General features: G+C 45.8%; 1 long non-coding RNA gene across 1 annotated transcript in view; it reads left to right on the forward strand.

Moving 5' to 3' along the window:
• Positions 1-23819, forward strand: part of LOC115465733 — a 33531-nt gene that overhangs the window by 1377 nt on the left and 8335 nt on the right. Inside the window, exon 2 of the long non-coding RNA XR_003941453.1 lies at positions 21641-21802. This is a non-coding gene — a long non-coding RNA (uncharacterized LOC115465733). The remainder of the gene's footprint in view (positions 1-21640; positions 21803-23819) is intronic.

Raw genomic sequence — 23819 nt, forward strand, 5'->3', positions numbered from 1 at the left:
AAACAGGGCCCTAAATAGTACTTCAAGAATAGTGAAGGAATAACAAATATAAAAACATAATCAAAACAATTTAAATCACTGTTCAAACAGGTATGTTTTTTAAACATTTTCCTAATGTGGAGATGAGGCCTTACATTCAGAGAAAGCTATAGAAATGATTAATAGTAGTAGTAGAAAGCTTATTTCATAGTCTAACTCCTGAAAAAGAGAAGGAGGCCGAACATTTTGCAGAGAGGGAAAACATAGGTTCCATGTCTTGAGAAAACCTAAGGTCCTACCCTTCAAAGGGAAAACCAATAGTAACATAGTAAATGACAGCAGATAAAGACTTGTATGATCCATCCAGTCTGCCCAACAAGATACTCATTTTGCATGGTATGTGATACTTTATATGTATACCCGAGCTTGATTTGTCCTTGCCATTCACAGACTGTCCCCAATAGGAATATATCGTCTGTGTAAGATATGAAAACGATCTCATTACCCAGAAAGAGGTTACCCAAAGAACTAAAAAATATGTTAAACAGTGAAGACGAGAGAAGGTATCCCTCTGGGACCCCACAACCAGGATTCCAGCTAAGAGATATACCGCCCCTCCCCTTTACACTATAAAGTTCTATTACCCAAGAACTGTTTAAATCATTCAAACACTTTTCTGGAAATCACCAATTCATTCATTTTAACAAGTAGTATGGAAAAAACCACATCATCAAATGCCGCTGATAAATCGAACTGTAACAAAAAAGCCTTCCCACCCATCCAAGAATATATCTTATTTTTGTAGTAAGAACCAAAAGCAATGTCTCAGTACTATGACAAGTCCTAAACCCATGCCCTGTCTTGTGAATTATATCAAAGTCTCCAAGAATCTTTGAAGTTCCTCATGTACCAAGAACTCCATAAGTTTGGCCATCCAAGGAATACTGGCTACAGGTCAATAGTTTTCAATATAAGTATTGCCATACTGGGACAGAACAAAGGTCCATCAAGCCCAGCATCCTGTCCCCAACAGTGGCCAATCCAGGTCATAAATACCTGGCAAGATTCCAAAAACATTTTGTACTGCTTATCCCAGAAATAGTGGATTTTCTCCAAGTCCAATTTAATAATGGTCTATGGACTTTTCCTTTAGGAAGCCATCCGATCCTTTTTTAAACTCTTCTAAGCTAACTGCCATTACCACATTTTCTAGCAACGAATTCCAGAGTTGAATTACACGTTGAATGAAGAAAACTTTTTTCTCTGATTCGTTTTAAATTTACTACTTTGTAGCTTCATCGCATGCCCCCTAGTCCTAGTACTATTGAAAAGCGTAAACAGACGCTTCACGTTTACCCATTCCACTCCACTCATTATTTCATAGACCTCTATCTTATCTCCCCTCAGCCGCCTTTTCTCCAAGCTGAAGAGCCCCAGCTGCTTTAGCCTTTCCTCATAGGGAAGTCGTCCCATCCCCCTTTATCATTTTTATTGCCCTTCTCTGCACCTTTTCTAATTCCACTATATCTTTTTTGAGATGCGACGACTAGAATTGAGCACAATATTCGAGGTGCGGTCGCACCATGGAGCGATACAAAGGCATTGTAATGTCCTCATTTTTGTTTTCCATTCCTTTCCTAATAATACCTAACATTCTACTTTCTTAGCCGCAGCAGCACAATGAGCAGAAGGTTTCAACATATCATCAACGACGACACCTAGATCCCTTTCTTGGTCTGTGACTCCTAACGTGGAACCTTGCATGACGAAGCTATAATTCGGGTTCCTCTTTCCCACATGCATCACTTTGCACTTGCTCACATTAAACGTCATCTGCCATTTAGACTCCCAGTCTTGTAAGGTCTTTTTGTAATTTTTCACAACCCTCCCGCGATTTAACGACTTTGAATAACTTTGTGTCATCAGCAAATTTAATATCCTCACTAGTTACTCCCATCTCTAGGTCATTTATAAATATGTTAAAAAGCAGCGGTCCCAGCACAGACCTCTGGGGAACCCCACTAACTACCCTTCTCCATTGAAAATACTGACCATTTAACCCTACTCTCTGATCTGTTCCCTCTTCCAACCCCTTTCTCCCCCTCACCTCTAGTCCCATCCAGTTTCTGCTGTACCCCCTCCCCTCCACCCACACCTCCTAGCCCCATCTGCTCCATTCTCCTCCTCCCTTACTCACCACACACATCCACACTCCCTAGCCCCATCCATCTTCTACTTCTTCCCCCTCCCACCCAGCCCCAGCCATCTGCTCTGGTCCCCTTTTCCCCATCCCCACCCCTCCTTAGTCATATCCATCTTCTGATCTGTCTCCCTCCCTTTAGTCTCTTCTGCTGTATTCCCATTCTCCCCCTCACCTCTAGTCCCACCCAGTTTCTGATCTGTTCCCTCTCCCCTCTACCCACACCTCCTAGCCCCATCTATCTTCTACTCCTTCCCCCTCCCAGCCACCTACACACCCCTAACACCATCAAACTTCTGCCCCATTCCCCTCCACTCCACCCACACCCCCATCCATTTTCTGCTCTATTCCCTCCCTCCCTAGTCCAATCCTTCTGCTTTCCATTATCTCTTGTCCATTTTACTTTTTTTCTCTCTCCATGTCCACCAACATTCTCTCTGTCTCCCTATCTCTGCTGTCCATCACCTCCCCTCTGTGTCCCCATCCCTGTCCCTCTTCCTTCCTTCCTTCCTCCTTTCACCTGAGTCAGCATCTCTCCCCGGCCCCATCCCCATGATAGTGCATCTTGCTTTTCCTCTCCCCAGATCCAGCATTTTCTCAACCTCCCCTCTTCCATGTGTCCCATCCCCCCCCCCCCCTCCCAGCTTCTCTCCTCTCTTACTTAATTCCTCATCCTTGTTCTCACTTTCCTCTCCTCCTTTCCCCTTCAGTCTGGCATTTCTCCATACCCTTTTCTCCTCCCCATTGTCACGGCTGTGGCCATGCCCATTTGTCTAGAGTTTCTCTGTAATCTGGCTCTGTGTCATCTCTAGACTGCCTTTTACCTGCATGATGGCTTCTTCTGTTGGTGTTCCTGCAGCCAAGCCTCATTCCTAGTTGTGACATCATCAGCCAACTCTTTTATAAAGGATCTTGGAACTTTTATGCCTTGCCTTTGCAACAGGTCTATTTTACCCTTTTCTTGTGGTAGTGTTGTTGTTTGATTCTGAGTGAACTGGTCTTCTTGTTAGCAGTGCCTCAGGGCACAGCCCTGAGCTATGTGTGTGGTTCTTGTTTGAACCTGAGTGGATTACTTTTCTGTTAGCTGTGCTTCCAGGCATAGCCCTGTACTGTTTCTTTGTGGGTGTGGTTCTTGTTTGAACCTGAGTGAATTACCTTTCTGTTAGCTCTGCTTCCTGGCACAGCCCTTCAGGGTGTATTTCTTGTTTGTACCTGTGTGAATTACTTTTCTATGTTTGAATCTGAGTGGCTGTGTGGTGCAAACTTTCTTCTTTGTGTGGTTCCCCTTCACCCTTTGCTTGCTGTATTTGATGTTTGCATCTGAGTGGCTGTGTGGCACAGCTTTGCTTCTATGTGAGGTTCCCCTTACCCTTTGAGTGCCGTGTGGCACAGTCTGAGTGCTTCTATGAGTGGCTTCCCTTTACCCTTTGAGTGCCGTGTGGCACAGCCTTGAGTGCTTCTATGAGTGGCTTCCCTTTACCCTTGAGTGGCTGTGTGGCCTATCCTTGAGTTGTTTCTTTTTGTGGCTTCCCTTTACCTTAGAACAGCCATATGGCCCTGCCCCAAGTTGCTTCTGTGTGTGATTTCCCTTTACCTTAGTATGGCTGAGTGGCCTTGCCTTGAGTTGCTTCTTTGTGTGGCTTCTTCTTTCCTTTGAGTGGCTGTGTGGCCTAACCTTGTGTTGCTTCACTGTGTGGTCTGTCTTTTTCCCTTTATGTGCTGTATCTGTTGTTTGTATCTTGTGAGGACTGCGCTTCGTCTAAGCTGTGTAGCTTGAGCTACCTCTCTTTGTGCTTTCTGTTTGAGTCCTCTACAAGGTTTTTGTTTGAGTCTGAGTGGCTTACTCTTTCATTTAGCTGTGGCTTCTAGTACAGCCCTGAGCTACCTCTCTGTGTGCTTTCTGTTTGAGTCCTCTTTGTGAGGTTTCTGTTTGAGTCTGAATGGGTTGCTCTTTTGTCTGACTGTGCTTTCTGGCCACAGTGTGAGCTATTTCTTTGTGTGGGGTTGTCTTTTTCCCTTCAGTTACTTTTTGCCTGTGTGTAGGGTCTTTAGACCTCTTGTTTGGGGCTATGTTTTGCATAGCGTGTGTGCACTGCTTTGTTAGTATTAGCTTAGGGGATTTCATTCTGTTTCTTTCCTCTTTTTTTGTGTTTGTTTGAGTTCCAGTTCAGCCTTGCGGCCCCTATGATTGGACACTGTTACGTGTGGGTTCCAATTCGGCCTTTGTATGAGTATCCTTTCTTTTGTTCCTGGTTCCTGCTGCAGCCAGGCTCTGTTTCTATCTTGTCTTGAATGTGCACTGCTTAATTGCTATGTCTTGTGCCTTGTCTTGGGTTGTTCCTTTAGTGTCTGGATCTAGTTCTTGGTCTGCCTTCAGTTCTTTGTCTGCCTTGTCTTGTCTGGATTCAGCATCTGGCTGGCCTCTGCTTTGTGCCTTTGCCATCCCAGAGGACTTGTCTGCTGCAGCCCATGGGCTCACCATCCCTGAATCCATGACACCAATCCATGAGTTCACATTTCTATCTATCTGCTTCTGTACCCCCATAGTGGTCTATACTAGAGACCACTAGTATCGCTCTCCCTCTTCTCTCCAGCACCACATCCCACGCTGCAACTTGCAGGCAACCAGCAGTGTCACCCATGAAAGTGCTGCCTTCGGCCTACCCCAGAAGCCTTCTCTGTACAGCCACTTCCTGTTCTCACATAGGCGGGCCGTTGTACAAAGAAAGCTTCTGGGGCAGGCCAAAGGCAGCACTTACATCACTGATGCTGCTGTTGGCCTGCAAGTTTGGAGGGTTGTAACATGGGGGGGGGGGGGGGGGGGGTGCAGAAACCTTCTCTGTACAGCCACTTCCTGTTCTCACATAAGCAGGCTGCTGTACAGAGAAGGCTTCTGGGGAAGGCCAAAGGCAGAGCTTGCATCACTGATGCTGCTAGTGGCCTGCAAGTTTGGAGGATTGTAGCATTTGGAGGGCCCCCAAGAAGCCTTCTCTGTAGAGCCACTTTCTGTTCTCACACAGGCAGGCCACAAGAAGCCTTCTCTGTACAGCCACTTCCTGTTCTCACATAGGTGGGCCGCTGTACAGAGAAGTCTTCTGGGCAGAGCCGTAGCGAGGGGAGCTAACACCCAGGGCGGGTCGCCGCCGCTGCTTACCCCCCCCCCCCAGAGCGCATACCTGCGTCGAGGGACGGGCTGGAGGGCCAATCCGCTCCGACTGCACATTGCTGGGGTGTGTCGGCTCTGCACTGATTCACTGCTCTCTCTGTCCCGGAACAGGAAGTAACCTGTTCCGGGGCAGAGAGGGCAGTGCACCAGCGTGGAGCCGACACCCCCCCCAGCGGCGTGCACCCGGGGCGGACCGCCCCCCCCACCTTCCTACACCACTGCTTCTGGGGAAGGCCAAAGGCAGAGCTTGCATCACTGATGCTGCTGGTGGCCTGCAAGTTTGGAGGATTGTAGCATTTGGAGGGGCCCCAAGAAGCCTTCTCTGTACAGCCACTTCCTGTTCTCACATAGGTGGGCCACTGTACAGAGAAGGCTTCTGGGGCAGGCCAAAGGCAGCACTTACATCACTGATGCTTCTGGTGGCCTGCAAGTTGAGGATTATAGTGTGGGGGGGGGGGGGAGAGAGAGGAGAGAGTGATTCAGACCCCATAGGGGAGTGGAAGAGAGGAGGGTGCCACAAGAAAGAGGTGGCAAGCTGTTTGGGGGAGCAATGCCCCCTCCCTTACCCCCTAAACTACACCCATGCCACCAATACATTTAGGAATCTTCAGGCTATTGGCCCTTGCACTCTCTCTACCACTGTTTATCATCTCTTCTCAACCACTATGTTGTCCAAGTCTGTCAGTTAGGCTGTCTCTTCCTATACTATTCTCTGCTCTGGACACTCGCGCTCCTCCCATTCTCCATTCTGTAAGGTGTACCAAACCCCAGCCTTGGCTGACCTCTAGAATCCACTACCTACATTCCTGTGCCTGATCTGCTAAATGGCTAAAATTTTGTGCTGACTTCATGCATTTCAAATGCTTGCTGACCTCCTTCCAGTCTGTTATTTCACTTGCTAAACAAGAGTACTACATCCATTTGACAAATTCTCTTGGTTCCAAATCTTGCTCTTTGCCATACTGAACTCTCTCCTCAAAGTGCCTTCATGTCTACCCCCCCACCCCCTTCACTTTCTCCCCAGACTATGACTCAGTACCTCCTTGACAAGGTTAATAAGATTAACCTTGAGGTCTCAACCAAATCAACTCCACCTCTCCATTCTCTCAACCTTCCTTCAACCCCTTTCTTCCTTTTCTGAAATCACTAAAGAGGAAACTGCACATTTTCTTTCCTCCTCCAAACTCACAGTTCCTCTGATCCTATTCCCACCCATTGTGAAAATGATCCTCCCCTCCGCCTGAGGGTCCTCGGGGTCTCCCCTTCACCCTTGCTGCCCAACCTCCTGGTTCACTGCAGTCCACAGGGCAGGGCTCAACGAAATCAACTTCAAAGTAAACTTAACAAGTTCTTTATTTTGCTTGGGATCCAACAGTCCAGCAGTGCAAAAAGACACAATACTTGAATCAACAAAAAACCTCACAATTCCCCCTGTTGCTCCTCTCAGGGGTACAACCACAGCAAGAAAAAACAACTTTTAACTCCCAGGCTTCCAGCACCCAGCTGGGCTCCTTTCAGACAGTTTTATAGCCCTGGGTCTTCTTTCTCTCCCCCCCCCCTCTCCCTTGGGAGGGCCCAAAACACTGCAAGCAGTTTCAAAAAAAAAAACAAACAAACACAGTTCTTGAGGCTTCAGCACACAGCTCAAACCCCTTCAGCTTCTTTTAGGCTTTTTTAGCCACAGTTCACACTCCACCTTCTTCCTGCTGGGCTCAGCCCACTCCGGGAAAAATCTCTCGTCCCTCTTCAACCAGAACTCTTTAAACTCAAAGTTCATTCACAGCCTGAGCTCTGGAAAATGAAAAGGCCCCACCCATCTGGGTCACTCTCTCTAAGCACTGACCCATCCTCCCACATGGCCTTTCCTCTTTCCCCTCTTAGCCCAGTTACCATACCATGAAGTTACCTGGTCCCTTAGTTTATTACCTAAGGCGTGAGCCCAGGCTGAGAGGTCCATAGGCTCTTCCTCGCTCTCCTCCCTTTCTCTCTGCCCAGCTTCTTGATACTCCATGGGCTCCCCGTCCCACCCACTTTGCAGCTGTTCCTCTTTCCCTTGATTACCTTGCAGGGGCACCACCCTTTCCTTGTTAGAGTTCTCCCCCTGTTCCTGCTGGGGAAGGTAATCTCTGTACCAGGCTTTGCCCCGAGGTTGCTGGGAAATGTAGTCTCTCCCTCTCCTCCATTTTACAGGGGTCACGAACCTTTCTCTGCTCTCTCTCGGGGGATGCTGGGTAATGTAGTCTTTTTCCCTCCACCCTTTTCTAGGGGGCATTACTACTTCTCTCACTCTCTGGGGATGGAATGGAGGCAAGGCTCTGTTCTGCCTATGTCTGCTCGTGAGCCGCCTCCCTTCTTCCTCTTCCACTTCCATCTTATCTACCCCCCAGGTCCTCTCCTTCACACCATCTACTCGGCACTATCTCTCCTACTGTCATCCCTTCTGTCATATCCTCAATCTTTCACTTTCCAATGCAACTGCTCCTAATGCCTTCAAACCTGTTATAGTTACACCATTCCTCAAAAAACCTTCATTAGACCCTACTTGCCCTCCCAAGTATCGCCCCATCTCCCTCCTCTTGCCATTGTCTTGATTTTCTTTCATCTCAAGCTTTTCTTGATCCACTTCAATCTGTCTTTCACCCTCTACATTCAACTGAAACAGCCCTTGCTAAAGTCTCCAATGACCTGTTCCTGGCCAGATCCAAAAGCCTCTGTTCTGTCCTTATCCTTATCAATCTATGTGCTGCTTTTGACACTGTTGGATCAGTACCTATTCCTTGATGTGATCTCCTCACTTGTATTTTGGGGCTCTTTTCTGTCTCGTTTTTTTTCTTATCTCTCCCATTGCACTTTTAGTGTATGCTGTAGATGATACTCCTCCACTCCTATCCCACTATCAGTGTACCTCAGAGCTCTATCTTGGAACTTCTTTTCTCTACCTATACTTATTCCCTTTGTGCTGTTATCTCTTCCCACAGTTTTCAGTACCTCTCCATACCAGAAATTTCAACAGGGATCCAGGCCCAATTGTCAGCCTCTGCCCTTTGCTTCCTGGATGTCTCACCACCTTCTGAAACTGAACATAGCCAAGACTGAGCTTCTTATCTTTTCTCCTAAACTCACCTCTACTCATTCCCATTCTCTATTTCTGTGGATAATACTCTCCTCCTACCTGTCTTGTCATCTCATAACCCTGGGGATCATCTTTTCCTGTCTTTTTCTCTGCACAAATGCAATAGACTGCCAAAACCTATCATTTCTTTCTCTATAATATCACCAAAATCCGTCGTTTCCTTTCTGAACATACTACCAAAACCCTTATCCATACTTTTATCACCTCATGCTTAGACTTCTGCAACTTGCTTCCCATAGGTCTCCCACTAAACCATCTCTCTCACTTTCAATCTGTTCAAAATTATGCCGCACTATTTATAATCTGCCAGTGTCACTATGCTCACATTTTGCCCTCTGTTCAAGCCACTTAATCACCTCCCTATCCATTTCTGCATACAGTTCAAACTAGAGCTGTACCAAATAGCATATTTTGCTATTCTGCCAAATACAAATAATGAAAAATATTAGTTGGCTGAACACAAATAATGAGCATTGAGCTTTAATGTAACAAATGATGAAAGAAGCAACGTGAAATCAATGATCAAGTGTTTGTTTCAGTAGGATTTAGCACAGTAGAGCCATGAATTATTAGTACTCGAATTTAAATCACTATTCGGGACCAAAACAAATCAAATACAAATATTCAGTTTCAAACGTCTTTTATTGGCTTACAAGTGCATTCACCCTGCAACTCCTTATCTCTCCCTACACTCCTCCCTGTGAACTCTGTTCATCAGTAAATCTCTCTTATCTATAACCTTCTCCTCCACTGCCAACTCCAGATGCCATAATTTTTATTTTGCTGTGCAATATCCAGCTTGTCCTCTCTGCCCGCTTCCATCCAGCCTCTACCTCTTCTCTCTGACCCTTCCATCCAGCATGTCTTCTCTCTCCCACTCTTCCATCCAACCTCTACCACTTTTCTCTGACCCTTCCATACCAGCATCTGCCCCTTCTCCCTCTTCCGTCCAGTATCTGTCCTCTCTGTCCTCTTCCATCCAGCATCTGTCCCTTCTTCCTCTGCCCCTTCTTTCTGCCATCCAGTGTTTTTCCTCTTTCTCTCTCCCTCCTCTTCCATCCAGCATGTTCTCTATGCCTGTTCCATCTAGCTTCTGCCCCTCCATTCAGTGTCTTTTCCTTCTTCCATCCAGCATCTGTTCTCTACCCCTTCTCCCTGGCCCTTCCATCCAGCATCTGCCCCCACTTCCCACAACCCTGCCACTTCTCCTGTTCCAGATCAGCAACAGCAAAACAAAGCATAGCTATCGCGGGGCCAACGCTGCATACTCGCGATGGCCAGTCTCGCCCCCTCCAATATCATCTTCCTGTTCCGGGGCAGAGCCTGCAGCATGGTTGTGTTATTGTTTTGACATTGTTGCTGCTGATCAGCAGCGATGACAGGGGTGATGGCAGGAGGGAGGAGGGGCAGGTGCCAGTCCTGGTGTGCCTGTGTCCCTCATTCTTGGGGATTTTAACATCCATGCTAATGATCCCTCTGGCTCTTATGCTTCTCGGTTTCTTGCTTTAACATCCTCTTTCAATCTTCAGCTGTGCTCCACTACCCCCACTCACCACTGTCTTGATCTTATCTTCTTCTTAAACTTCTCATTCTCCAGTTTCTGCACCTCAACTCTTCCCCTCTCTGACCATCATCTTATAACCTTCACACTTAAACATCCCCCCCCCCCCCCCCAGTCTCGTCCAATCTCAACCAATACATTTAGGAATCTTTGACCCTTCTACTCTCCTCCTATGTTTCAAATCTCTTCTTACTGAACAACAGGATATAGCTAGCCAACCACAAGGCTTGCATACATAATACAAAACTGCTGAAGTAGCATTGGGTGGGGGGGGGGGCATAGAATTTAGAACAAAGGTATGGGGGGAAAGAAGTTTCTAGTAGTTGGGCGGGATAAACATGTGTGGACAAGTGATTGGTGGCAATGTATAGATGGGTTGTCCTGAGATTTCCTGTTGTATGGTATGATATGTATTAAGACAAAGATATAAAAGCAGGTGTAAGGAAAGATGCAGGGAGGCTGCGTACTCCCCCCTAAGCCAGGAGGCTGACTGGGAGGATAGGCCTCCTACTTGTTTCTCTTTTATATTTCAGACTTGCTTTGCATTTATGCCGCTGAACTAAACTTATTCTTTTCCTTTGGAATAAACTTTCTTTTTATTTCTGAGTTCTTGTTTTTATTTTGTATAAGATATAAGGTTAAGTACCAGGCTGGTGAGTGCTTCAGCGATCAGCTGAGGTAGGGTATATTGGGGAGATTGCCACAGGTGTAGTGATCTAACTGAACTGCACAACGCCTAATGGCAGAGCTGCCATGTTACTTGAATCCAGGCTGGAAATTTTTTTGGCCATTCCTGGTTTTGAACTTGCATCCCAAAGCAGTGTGGGATTTGTAGTGTCTGATCCTGCCGATTTGAAATCAGTGCTGCAAGTCCCAAAATGCACCAGAATTGGTTGGACAGAAATCCAGGACTGGCCTAAAATCTCCAGCCTGGAACTGGCTAACTTGACATCTCTGCAATGGGCAGGAGTGAGTGGGCATTGCTCCTGCCCATAGAACCCCTCCTGGACCACCATGGACTTTGAGGTAGGCCTGGGGGGGACCTATAGGATTTGGGGCTGGATTTGTTTTCTTCAGGAGGAGGGAGGGGAATTAGGACACCCCAATTCCACTTCCACTAGTTAACTAGGCACTGGCCAATATTCAGACTGTTGTCCAGTGGCTAAAGTTAAGGCAGCTGGTAAGGTATAAAAAGGATAATCAGAGCATAATCATAGCACGAGTGGGGTTAAGAAACAGAAAAGATTATTCTTGAGTAGGTCAAGCAGAATAAAAAGTTTGACAAAAAAAAAATAAAAAGAATAAGTGACTGGAGTGGCTGACTGACAGGAAAGGAGTTGGGGCTGGTGAGGAATGAGACAGAAGAAAGTATGCAAGGGTTGAGATGGGGTGAGTACAGAGTGTAAATGTGGTAATGGGGAGACGGTGACAGACAAAGGAATAAGGTGCTGGGGAAGACATGAGACAGGGAACATGGGGAACCTTGAGCAGGGGTGTATCTAGACCGCCAATTTTGAGTGGGCTTGAGTTTAAGGTGGGTGGGCACTGAATTCTTCCCCTTTCCCCCCAAGCCCACAAACCCAAATTAATACCCGAGCTGGCAGAGATCGAGTTGACACCGGTGCCAGCAGGCTGTGCATGTGCGAAAACTAAGCATGTGCAGAGGGGCTGGTGTTGGCATCAGCTCGAGGCGGGTGCTGCCAGCTGCCATTTGGAAGAGCACTGGCTGCCCGAGGAGGGCTTAGAGATCCCCGTCAGCCACAGCAAGAGTGGCACAATTTGGGGTGGGCTTGAGACCACCAAGGCCCACCCGTGGCTATGCCACTGACTAAGAGATATCAGCTGGGCAGGAGAAGAAGGAAATATGATAGCTAGATGAAAAGTAAAAGTAGATAAAGTGAGGACTGGAAGGTGAAAAAGGGTGAACTTTCATTGGACAGGGGCAGAAAAGAAAGATATGGAGTTACAAATCAAGGTAAGGTATACACAAAAAAGTGGCACATTTCTTGGGCAGACTGGATGGACCGTGCAGGTCTTTTTCTGCCGTCATCTACTATGTTACCATGTTAAGCTAAAAGATCAGTATGTCAGATAAATGTAGAGGAAGCAGAAGGAGAGAGGAGAAATGAAAAATGAAAGCGTTAAGGCCACAAAAGTGAGTGGGACTAACATGACTGAAAAAAATATAATGTTCAGACAACAAACGTAGAAGAAAATTATTTTATTTTTAATTTAACTGGAATATATTAGCTTTGAGACATGCATATCTGATGTCTTTGTATTTTATTCAATACAAAAGGAAATGCATTTCTAGTTTTATTTTTCAAGTGTTGCGGTACATACAGAGGCTGACTTCTTGGGGTTCACTGTTCAATTTTTGTCTTTAAGTCTAATTTGTGGTCCCCTGTTCTGTATTTGGTGAGGGTATATCTGTGCTCTGCATGTATGACTGAGATACAGTATTTTGTGCAGTTTCTGTGTAGAAATCTGTAGGAGTCTCACTTCGTCTACCTAGTAACAGGTGTATTGATGTTCTAGGAATGGTGCTTGTTAGTTTTTCTAGTGCCACTATGGTTTGGCATGTTTGCTGTAGACTCTGAGTGGTCTTTCTGCGGGGTTTTACAGTACTTTCTAATTGTACCTAGTGGTTGCACTGGAGAGAAGATATGTAGAAATATGGTGGTCGTACTCTAACCCCACTGTCCCCTAATTCTATAAAAGTCACCAAAAACTGCGTGTGCAAATTTGGACACATGCCCAATTTAATTGAATAATGAGCTAATTAGCACCAATTGGCTTTTTAGCAAGCATTTATTGGCACTAAATAGATTTAATTGGAACTTAAAGCACGTAAATTTAGGCATGAGTAAAAAAAAAGAGGAGGCATGGAAATGGGGGGGTCATAGATGGAATGGAGGGGTTCCTGGCATTTACACGCGTTGTTATAGAATATGAGAGAGATGCATGCAATTTAGTTGCATACATTTGCACCATGTTTCAGTTGGTACAAATGGCCATACCTAAAGTTTAGGTGCAAGCATAAGCACTGTTCTGTAAACCACGCCTAACGTTAAGTGCGGCTTAGCATGGCACTTGCACAATGAATCGCCACATTTATGGCCACTACTATGGAGGCTGGATGGAAGATGCTGGATGGCCAGCTTTGCACGCATATGGCTACTGCCAGAACCAGGTACACGTTTTTCCCCTTGCAGGTGCTATATGGGCATCTTCTGTGACCAGGGGGCCTTGCAGCCACTGTATACTGTACATATATGGCCAGACATGCAAGTGTTTCCCTATTTGGACCCACATTCAATGTGATTCTCCCCCTTTATGACCCATGAAGGTTTTCATAATACAATATTGCAGTATTTTGCTAACATCCATGTGAATCTTCTGGCCATTTTCTCCCCCTTTTCTGCATTTATACCACGGGATGGAGGTGTGTCTGTTTTACATGACAAATACATGTACAGCCCTGCTTTTGTAAAATATGTCCCATTTTCTGCACATTTTCACTCCCACATAGAAACTATCTAAAATAGAATTATAAATGACATTCATACTTTCAATAGGGCATAGAAGATTGTAAGCAGCACAGAGCAGCAGGAACAACCCTGGCCAAAAATTGTGTGAACTACCATTTATCTAGAGGCTAATCCATGCTCAAAGCTGTACAAATTTGCTGGTAAAATAGTCAGCCCATATCTTTTACTAAGGAAGACTGAGGGTGCAGTATGGAGAGAGAAAAAAAATCATTTGATATCCCCTGGATTTGGCAGAAAGGGGGTGTGGACAATTGAAGACTTGGATAAGTGGGTCGATTGTAGGACAAGTGTTTTAATGGCAGTCTTGGTTAAGTAAAAAGATGGCATTATACAGATACTTCTACAGCCATACATGTTTATAATTTAATTCTGGAAAAAAATCTGAAAGATAGCACCACTGTAAGGGATGTATAAAATGGCATATTGTTTTGTATGTTAACTTCACATAACATTATATGATTAGGCTATGCTGTAGTCAAATTATTGGACAGACTAGATGGAAAATACAAGTCTTCATCTGCAGTAATTTACTATGGGACCCATTTACTAAGCTACTACTACTACTACTACTATTTAGCATTTCTGTAGCGCTACAAGGCATACGCAGCACTGCACAAACATAGAAGAAAGACAGTCCCTGCTCAAAGAGCTTACAATCTAATAGACAAAAAATAAATAAAGTAAGCAAATCAAATCAATTAATGTGAACGGGAAGGAAGAGAGGAGGGTAGATGGAGGTGAGTGGTTACAAGAGGTTACGAGTCAAAAGCAATGTTAAAGAGGTGGGCTTTCAGTCTAGATTTAAAGGTGGCCAAGGATGGGGCAAGACGTAGGGGCTCAGGAAGTTTATTCCAGGCGTAGGGTGCAGCGAGGCAGAAGGCGCGAAGTCTGGAGTTGGCAGTAGTGGAGAAGGGAACAGATAAGAAGGATTTATCCATGGAGCGGAGTGCACGGGAAGGGGTGTAGGGATGGACGAGTGTGGAGAGATACTGGGGAGCAGCAGAGTGAGTACATTTATAGGTTAGTAGAAGAAGTTTGAACAGGATGCGAAAACGGATAGGGAGCCAGTGAAGGGTCTTGAGGAGAGGGGTAGTATGAGTAAAGCGACCCTGGCGGAAGATGAGACGGGCAGCAGTTTTGAACCGACTGGAAAGGGGAGAGGTGACTAAGTGGGAGGCCAGCAAGAAGCAGATTGCAGTAGTCTAAACGAGAGGTGACAAGGGTGTGGATGAGGGTTTTGGTAGAGTGCTCGGAAAGAAAGGGGCGGATTTTACGGATGTTGTAAAGAAAGAAACGACAGGTCTTGGCAATCTGCTGGATATGAGCAGAGAAGGAGAGAGAAGAGTCAAAGATGACCCCAAGGTTTCAAGCTGAGGAGACAGGGAGAATGAGAGAGCCATCAACAGAAATAGAAAACGGGGGGAGCGGGGAGGTGGGTTTGGGGGGGAAAATGAGAAGCTCGGTTTTGGTCATATTTAATTTCAGGTGACGTTGAGACATCCAGACAGCAATGTCAGATAAGCACGCTGAAACTTTGGTTTGGATGCAAGGTGAGATATCAGGGGTAGAAAGGTAGATTTGGGAGTCATCAGCATAGAGATGGTAGGAAAAGCCATGGGATGAGATTAATGAACCAAGGGAAGAAGTGTAGATAGAAAAGAGGAGGGGACCAAGAACAGAACCCTGAGGTACGCCGACAGGCAGAGGGATAGAAGGAGAAGAGGATCCACCTGAGTGAACACTAAAGGTGCGGAGGGAGAGGTAGGAAGAGAACCAGGAAAGGACAGAGCCCTGGAATCCAAGTGAGGACAGGGTATCGAGAAGTATGCTGTGATCGACAGTGTCAAAAGCAGTGGAAAGATCAAGAAGAATGAGGATGGAATATTGACCTCTGGATTTAGCCAGTAATAGGTCATTGGAGACTTTAGTAAGCGCAGTTTCGGTTGAGTGGAGAGGGCGAAAATCAGATTGTAGTGGGTCAAGAATAGCATGTGAGGAGAGAAAATCAAGGCAGCGGCGGTGAACAGCACGCTCAAGTAATTTGGAGAGAAAAGGAAGGAGGGAGATGGGTCGGTAATTAGAGGGACAAGTAGGGTCGAGTGAAGACTTCTTAAGGAGAGGTGTGACCACAGCATGTTTAAAGGCAGCAGGGACAGTCGCAGTGGAAAGTGAGGGGTTGAGAATGTGACAGATAAAAGGAATAAGAGCAGGAGAGATGGCATTAAGAAGGTGGGTGGGAATGGGATCAGAGGAACAGGTGGTACATTTTGAGAAAGAAAGGAGAAGTGTAGTTTCCTCAATAGTAACTTCAGGAAAGGAGGAAAGGGAATGAGGGGAAGGAGAGAGAGGGGAACGGACTAGTGGAGGGAGAGGTGGTGAGGTAGAGAAAGCAGGTTTATCTTTTGAACCTTGTTGTGAAAGAATTCAGCAAGGGTCTGAGGAGATAATGAAGGGGGAGTTGGGGGAGGGGGCACCTTGAAGAGAGAGTTCAATGTGGTGAAGAGAAGTCGAGGATTAGAGCCAAGAGAGTTTGTCAGTTGGATATAATAATCCTGTTTGGCACGTAAAAGAGCAGATTGGAAGGAGGTCAGCATGAACTTAAAGTGTAAGAAATCAGCAAGGGCCCGAGATTTCCGCCAGAGGCGTTCGGCGGAACGGGTACAGGAATGTAGGTAGCGGATATTAGAAGTCAGCCAAGGTTGGGGTTTTGTACGCCTTACAGGGCGGGTCATCAAAGGTGCAAGAGTGTCTAAGGCAGAAGATAGAGTATTGTTGTAAGAAGAAACAGCCTCGTTGACAGACGTGGATGGTGCCACAGTAGAGAGGAGGTTTGAAACATGGGAGGATAGAGATGAAGGGTCAATATCGTGAAGATTCCTAGATAAATTAGATAAGATAGGACGGGACTGGGAGGGAGGAGATTTAAGTGTGAAAGTTATAAGATGGTGATCAGAGGAGGGAAGATCAGAGGCAAGGAAACTAGAAGGTGAACAGTTGGAGGAGAAGATGAGATCAAGACAGTGACCATTTTGATGAGTGGGGGAGGTGGAGCATAGTTGGAGATTAAAGGAGGACGTTAAAGCGAGTAACTTGGAAATATAAGAGTTGGAAGGATCATTAGCAGGAATATTAAAGTCACCAAGGATGAGAGAGGGGGAGGAAGGATCATGGAAGAAGGCAAGCCAGGCGTCAAAGTCACTGAGAAAGGATGAAAGGGACTTATCAGGGGGACGATAAATGACCGCTATTTGAAGAGGCAGAGGAGAGAAAAGGCGGATAGAGTGGACTTCAAAGGAGGAAAAACAGTGAGATTGAGGTGGAAGAAGGGGTTGAAATCTGGAGGAGGGAGAGAGAAGTAGTCCAACACCGCCCCCACGGCCAGCAGGGCGAGGAGTATGTGAAAATAGATAACCGCCATGGCACAGGGCTGCGACTGAAGCAGAGTCATCAGGGCAGAGCCAGGTTTCTGTTATGGCGAGCAGATGGAGGTGACGCGAGATAAAGAGGTCCTGGATATAGGGGAGTTTGTTACAGATAGAGCAGCCATTAAGCATCTAACATGGGTTTTCAGTACGGTAGGCATCAGTCCAGGCCCATTCTACTCTAGCCTGCACTTAAAAGGGAGCCTTTGCGTTAAAAATCCCACTTTAGCTTCTCTAATACAAGACTGGACGGGATCTGGGTGTGACATGGGCAGAAGGAGATGTGGCCGTTAGTGACAACTAGCACACAGGTGGTAAGCGCAGCAATGCTATTGGGAATCCACAAGCATAGCTGCTGACAGGTGAAGTTCTGCAGTGGCTCTGGCCCTAGCATTGGCAATCTCTTCCCCAACATTACATTACCCTTTTAATCACATCCCTGACATCGTTACCCCTACCAATCACATCCTTGAAATTAATTAACCTCCAAACACATTCCCCACATCATTTATCTATCTGACACATCTTTGACATCCATTAACCCCCCCCATTCCCAACCACAAGAACCCCCGCCCCAGTCCTGTTCTTATACCAAGACACCCCCAATCTCATCCCTACACCAAAACACCCCATATAAGTTTTCTTCGGGGCAGAGTTTCTGGAAGGGGGTTGGGTTCTGTACAGGGGATCAGAGCTTGGGGGGGGGGGGCCTTGGAAGGGCGGATCAGATATGTGTGTGGGGGTTTGGGGGATCAGACATGTGGGGTGACCTCAGAGGGAGATTGGTTATACACAGAGGGATCAGACTCTGGTGGGATGTCTCAGTGGGTTGAGAATGGGAAACATCGCTGCACCTGAAATGACAGCAGTTGCACTAATGGACTGCTGATAGCATGGATACACATTGCCTCTTCCCAGTGCCCCCCCCCCCCAAGGTCTGATCCTTTGTGCACAAACCTCACCCTTTCCAGAAACCGCACCCTCAAAGAAAACATATGAAAGGATTCCCCCTAGCAAGAGTTCCACAAGACTACTGCCAGGGGTCTTGGTGGTCATTTTGGATCATTAAGATCCTGCTATGAAACTATGGGGGTCTTTTACTAAGGCAGGCTGGCGCTTTTAGCTTGTGCTAAAAAAGGCGCACACTAAACACTAGAGACGCCAATGCATCCCTTTGGGTGTCTCTAGCGTTTAGTGCGCGCCTATTTTTAGCACACGCTAAAAACTCCAGCGCGCCTTAGTAAAAGACCCCCTATATGAAAAACTTTTCAGTCTATCTTGGATCACTATCAGGCTCATTTTCAAAAGAGAAGGACACCCATCTTTCGACACAAATCAGAATATGGGCGTCCTCACAGGGTCGCCCAAATTTGGCATAATCGAAAGCCGATTTTGGGCGTCCCCAACTTCTTTCCCTTGTGGGGACGACCAAAGTTCACCAGGGCATGTCGGAGGCATAGCAAAGGCGGGACTTGGGCGTGCCTAACATATGGACGTCCTCAACCCATAATGGAAAGACCATCCCTGATGAGCACTTGGACGACTTTACCTGGTCCTGTTTTTCTTACGACCAAGCCACAAAAAGGTGCCTCAACTGACCAGATGACCACTGGAGAGAATCGTGGATCACTTCCCCTTATTCCCCCAGTGGTCACTAACCCCCTCCCACCCTCAAAAAACATCTTTAAAAATATTTTGTGCCAGCCTCAAATGTCATACTCAGGTCCATCACAGCAGTATGCAGGTCCCTGGAGCAGTTTTAGTGGGTGCAGTGCACTTCAGGCAGGCGGATCCAGGCCCATCCCCCCCCCCCCCACCTGTTACACTTGTGATGATAAATGTGAGCCCTCCAAAACCCACCAGAAACCCACTGTACCCACATCTAGGTGCCCCCCTTCACCCGTAAGGGCTACGGTAGTGGTGTACAGTTGTGGGTAGTGGGGTTTTGTGGCTCAGCTAACAAAGTAAAGGAGCTATGTACCTGGGAGCAATTTATGAAGTCCACTGCAGTGCCCCCTACAGTGCTCGGTTGGTGTCCTGGCATGTGAGGGGGACCAGTGCACTACGAATGCTGGCTCCTCCTATGACCAAAGGGCTTGGATTTGGTCGTTTCTGAGATGGGCGTCCTTGCTTTCCATTATTGCCGAAAATCAGAAACGACCGAGTCTAGGGACGACCATCTCTAAGGATGACTTAAATGTCAAGATTTGGGCGTCCCCGACCATATTATCGAAACGAAAGATGGGCGTCCATTTCATAAGCTTCTCTATCTAAAATCACTATGGCCACATCTTTATTTGCACACCTTAAGTACATAAGTACATAAGTAGTGCCATACTGGGAAAGACCAAAGGTCCATCTAGCCCAGCATCCTGTCACCGACAGTGGCCAATCCAGGTCAAGGGCACCTGGCACGCTCCCCAAACGTAAAAACATTCCAGACAAGTTGTACCTAAAAATGAGGAATTTTTCCAGTCCATTTAATAGCGGTCTATGGACTTGTCCTTTAGGAATCTATCTAACCCCTTTTTAAACTCCGTCAAGCTAACCGCCCGTACCACGTTCTCCGGCAATGAATTCCAGAGTCTAATTACACGTTGGGTGAAGAAAAATTTTCTCCGATTCGTTTTAAATTTACCACACTGTAGCTTCAACTCATGCCCTCTAGTCCTAGTATTTTTGGATAGCGTGAACAGTCGCTTCACATCCACCCGATCCATTCCACTCATTATTTTATACACTTCTATCATATCTCCCCTCAGCCGTCTCTTCTCCAAGCTGAAAAGCCCTAGCCTTCTCAGCCTCTCTTCATAGGAAAGTCGTCCCATCCCCACTATCATTTTCGTCGCCCTTCGCTGTACCTTTTCCAATTCTACTATATCTTTTTTGAGATACGGAGACCAGTACTGAACACAATACTCCAGGTGCGGTCGCACCATGGAGCGATACAACGGCATTATAACATCCGCACACCTGGACTCCATACCCTTCTTAATAACACCCAACATTCTATTCGCTTTCCTAGCCGCAGCAGCACACTGAGCAGAAGGTTTCAGCGTATCATCGACGACGACACCCAGATCCCTTTCTTGATCCGTAACTCCTAACGCGGAACCTTGCAAGACGTAGCTATAATTCGGGTTCCTCTTACCCACATGCATCACTTTGCACTTGTCAACATTGAACTTCATCTGCCACTTGCACGCCCATTCTCCCAGTCTCGCAAGGTCCTCCTGTAATCGTTCACATTCCTCCTGCGACTTGACGACCCTGAATAATTTTGTGTCATCGGCGAATTTAATTACCTCACTAGTTATTCCCATCTCTAGGTCATTTATAAATACATTAAAAAGCAACGGACCCAGCACAGACCCCTGCGGGACCCCACTAACTACCCTCCTCCACTGAGAATACTGGCCACGCAATCCTACTCTCTGCTTCCTATCTTTCAACCAGTTCTTAATCCATAATAATACCCTACCTCCGATTCCATGACTCTGCAATTTCTTCAGGAGTCTTTCGTGCGGCACTTTGTCAAACGCCTTCTGAAAATCCAGATATACAATATCAACCGGCTCCCCATTGTCCACATGTTTGCTTACCCCCTCAAAAAAATGCATTAGATTGGTGAGGCAAGACTTCCCTTCACTAAATCCGTGCTGACTTTGTCTCATCAGTCCATGTTTTTGTATATGCTCTGCAATTTTATTCTTAATAATAGCCTCCACCATCTTGCCCGGCACCGACGTCAGACTCACCGGTCTATAATTTCCCGGATCTCCTCTGGAACCCTTCTTAAAAATCGGAGTAACATTGGCTACCCTCCAGTCTTCCGGTATTACACTCGATTTTAGGGACAGATTGCATATTTCTAACAGTAGCTCCGCAAGTTCATTTTTTAGTTCTATTAATACTCTGGGATGAATACCATCAGGTCCCGGTGATTTACTACTCTTCAGCTTGCTGAACTGACCCATTACATCCTCCAAGGTTACAGAGAATTTGTTTAGTTTCTCCGATTCCCCCGCTTCAAATATTCTTTCCGGCACCGGTGTCCCCCCCAAATCCTCCTCGGTGAAGACCGAAGCAAAGAATTCAGACATTATAACAATGTCTGAATTATTTCTCAGGGCTTGAATAATTTCCCGTTCAGCTTTCGTACAGTTAGAACTGGACCTAAAAAGATTTTGTTCAAACTCAGCTATATCTTTCAAGACTAATTTTTTGAACGTCTGTAAAACCAGATCAGTAGGGCAAGGAGGGGTCCACTGAGACTATACTTCACTGTAATTCGATTGTTGAGTTTGAAAAAAACGTTTAATTTGCGAAGTACGAAAGAAATGTTCAAAATCTAAATGACATTGAAAAGAATCATGATATACCATAGGAACAAATGAAAGACTTTTAGATAGCAATTGCATTTTAACTGGGGACAATATAATTTTAGATAAATGATTACGACTATATCTTTTATTGCTGTGATCAAGTGCATGGTCTGTCCTGTCTGTCCACCCGAACTTGTCTTTTAAATCTAGAATATCAATGGATCTTTAAACTTAATATGTTGGAACCCACGGGTCTTAATGAGAAAATTAAATGGGTTAATTTTTTCTGATTTTTTTTTTCAGATTTTCCCTGTTCGAATCTACTTAGTTGGCATGTAAGATGTGACTCCACCTTGCTTTTTCCTGATTGGATGATTCTCCACTGGCATCTTTTAAAAGTGTTACGCCATGTTTGAGAATTTAGCCCTGGTAAAGCAGTGATATGTGCAGAGCTGATATCAAAATGTAAGTGCTGAAATTTGCTGAAGTGTCCTTTTGTAAAAAGATGCAAATTTGATTTTATATTGTTCTTTGAAGGTGCCCCAACTTGTAATAATTCCGTCAGTTCCCTGATGCAGTGGTCGAAATGCTGGCCATCATCGGAGAAGGATAGTCAGCTTAAGAAATGTTGCTGTGAAGATGAGCATTTTGCTATATGTTAAGCGTGAAGTGTTTTCTAATTAAATATAAAAATGGTAAAAATGTTATTCATATAATGGGAAACGGGAGTTTTTTTATGCCATGATTGTAACTAAGCCTTGAAATGACCAACTTTTAAATGGTTAAGGCTTGCTGAGGCTTTTTCCTCCGTGCAATTTCTGTACACTATTTTGTCAGTGAGGGGTTGTTGAGTTATTGTGTACCTCACTTCCTTCATCATGTATTAGTGTAGGATTAGCATACTGCTATTTTAAAAAATTAACGTTGCAGCATTCACTGCCTCCTAACGCAGCTGAAAATGGACTACCAAGGGCCACACTTAAGCATTTTGCAGTAACTTCCAAATGTGCACGCATTAACTGCATACTAAAAAAAAAAAAATCTTTTTTTTTTAGGGGACGTCAGAGGCAAAGAGTGGGCATTCCTGTGTTAACCAATTAGAACATCTACATTACTACGTGCTAACTGGTTAGTGAAGAGATACTGCATGAGCCCTTACTGCCTACAAAATGGGTGGCAGTAAATGCTTATGCAGTAATTTTAAAAAATGGTTGCACACTAATGGGCATTAATGCAAAAAATAGAAAAAAGCATTTGTACAGCCGCAGTAAAAATGGTCATAGCATGCAGAAAAGACCCGCATATGGGCGATCTAAGGCCACGTTTTGCCTAACTTACAGCCGCAGTAAAAATGGTCATAGCATGCAGAAAAGACCCGCATATGGGCGATCTAAGGCCACTTTTTGCCTAACTTAGTTACAAAAAAAAAATCCCCCTTAATCCCTTATGTAAAGCCCAGGCCAAAATGAACACTTCTTAAAATATGTTTGTGTCTTTTGAGCTAGTGTAAAACCAGGTAGGGAAAAGTTTCCCCCATATTACATGTATTACCTTTGTAAAATGGGGAACACACATGAAGATTTTTGTCTTGTCTGAGGTATGTCCAAATGATACCCCTATCATGCTGCAGCAGTGTAGCTGTGCTAACCGATTAGCACAGAACATGCCTACTCTTTGCCCCCCCCCCCCGAACCTGCCCCAGCACAAAAAAAAAACAATGTTATATTTTAGCACATGCTTGGCGCGCAAACATGCAAAAATTACCACGGGTGCCTGTGCGTGCCCCATGGTAAGCCCTTGTTTGCTGCAGTAAGGATCCCTGAATGAAAAACCATGCATTGGGCTGCACTCTCCTCCTTTGTGAGTTATTTGTAGACCCATGCAGCTCAAATGAACAGTCGGGCTCAAGGTGGCAGAGCAGGATGCCATGGCCCAATGCACAGCAGTTCACCTTCTCCTCTTGTCTGTGGGGGGGGGGGGGGGGGGGGAGGGATGAAAGCCACCTATGCCACCTATGCCAGTGCCTGCATCAGAGGTGTAGCCAGCTGTCTGATTTTGGGAGGGGCCCCAAAGGTAGACAGAGAGGGCAACGTATTCCTTCCCTTTCCCTTGGTGCATTAAAAATAATACTTTTGCTGGTGGGGATGTAAAAGTACAGCCCACCAAAATATTCCCTGTCAAGCCAGTACCCTCCTCCTTGCAATGCTGCACTAACTGAGCATGCATGAGGAGTCCCGCCATCAGCAGCTTGAGGCACCTCATTGACTTCCGGATTAGTGTAGTGTCGCGAGGAGGAGGAGAGCGACTCAGCAGGAAACTTTCTTTGACTGGTGTGGCTTTGGCATCCCCACCAACCATTTAAAGTGTGCAGTGCAAGTTTGGAGAGGGCCTAAGCCCAAAGGGACTCTGTGTAAATAATGCCTTTGGAAATTAGTATTCACTCTATGGATTAAACCTTTCCAATCTTGTTTATTTCAAAATT

The sequence above is a fragment of the Microcaecilia unicolor genome, chromosome 3 (assembly GCF_901765095.1).
Source record: "Microcaecilia unicolor chromosome 3, aMicUni1.1, whole genome shotgun sequence".
Lineage (NCBI taxonomy): Eukaryota > Metazoa > Chordata > Amphibia > Gymnophiona > Siphonopidae > Microcaecilia > Microcaecilia unicolor.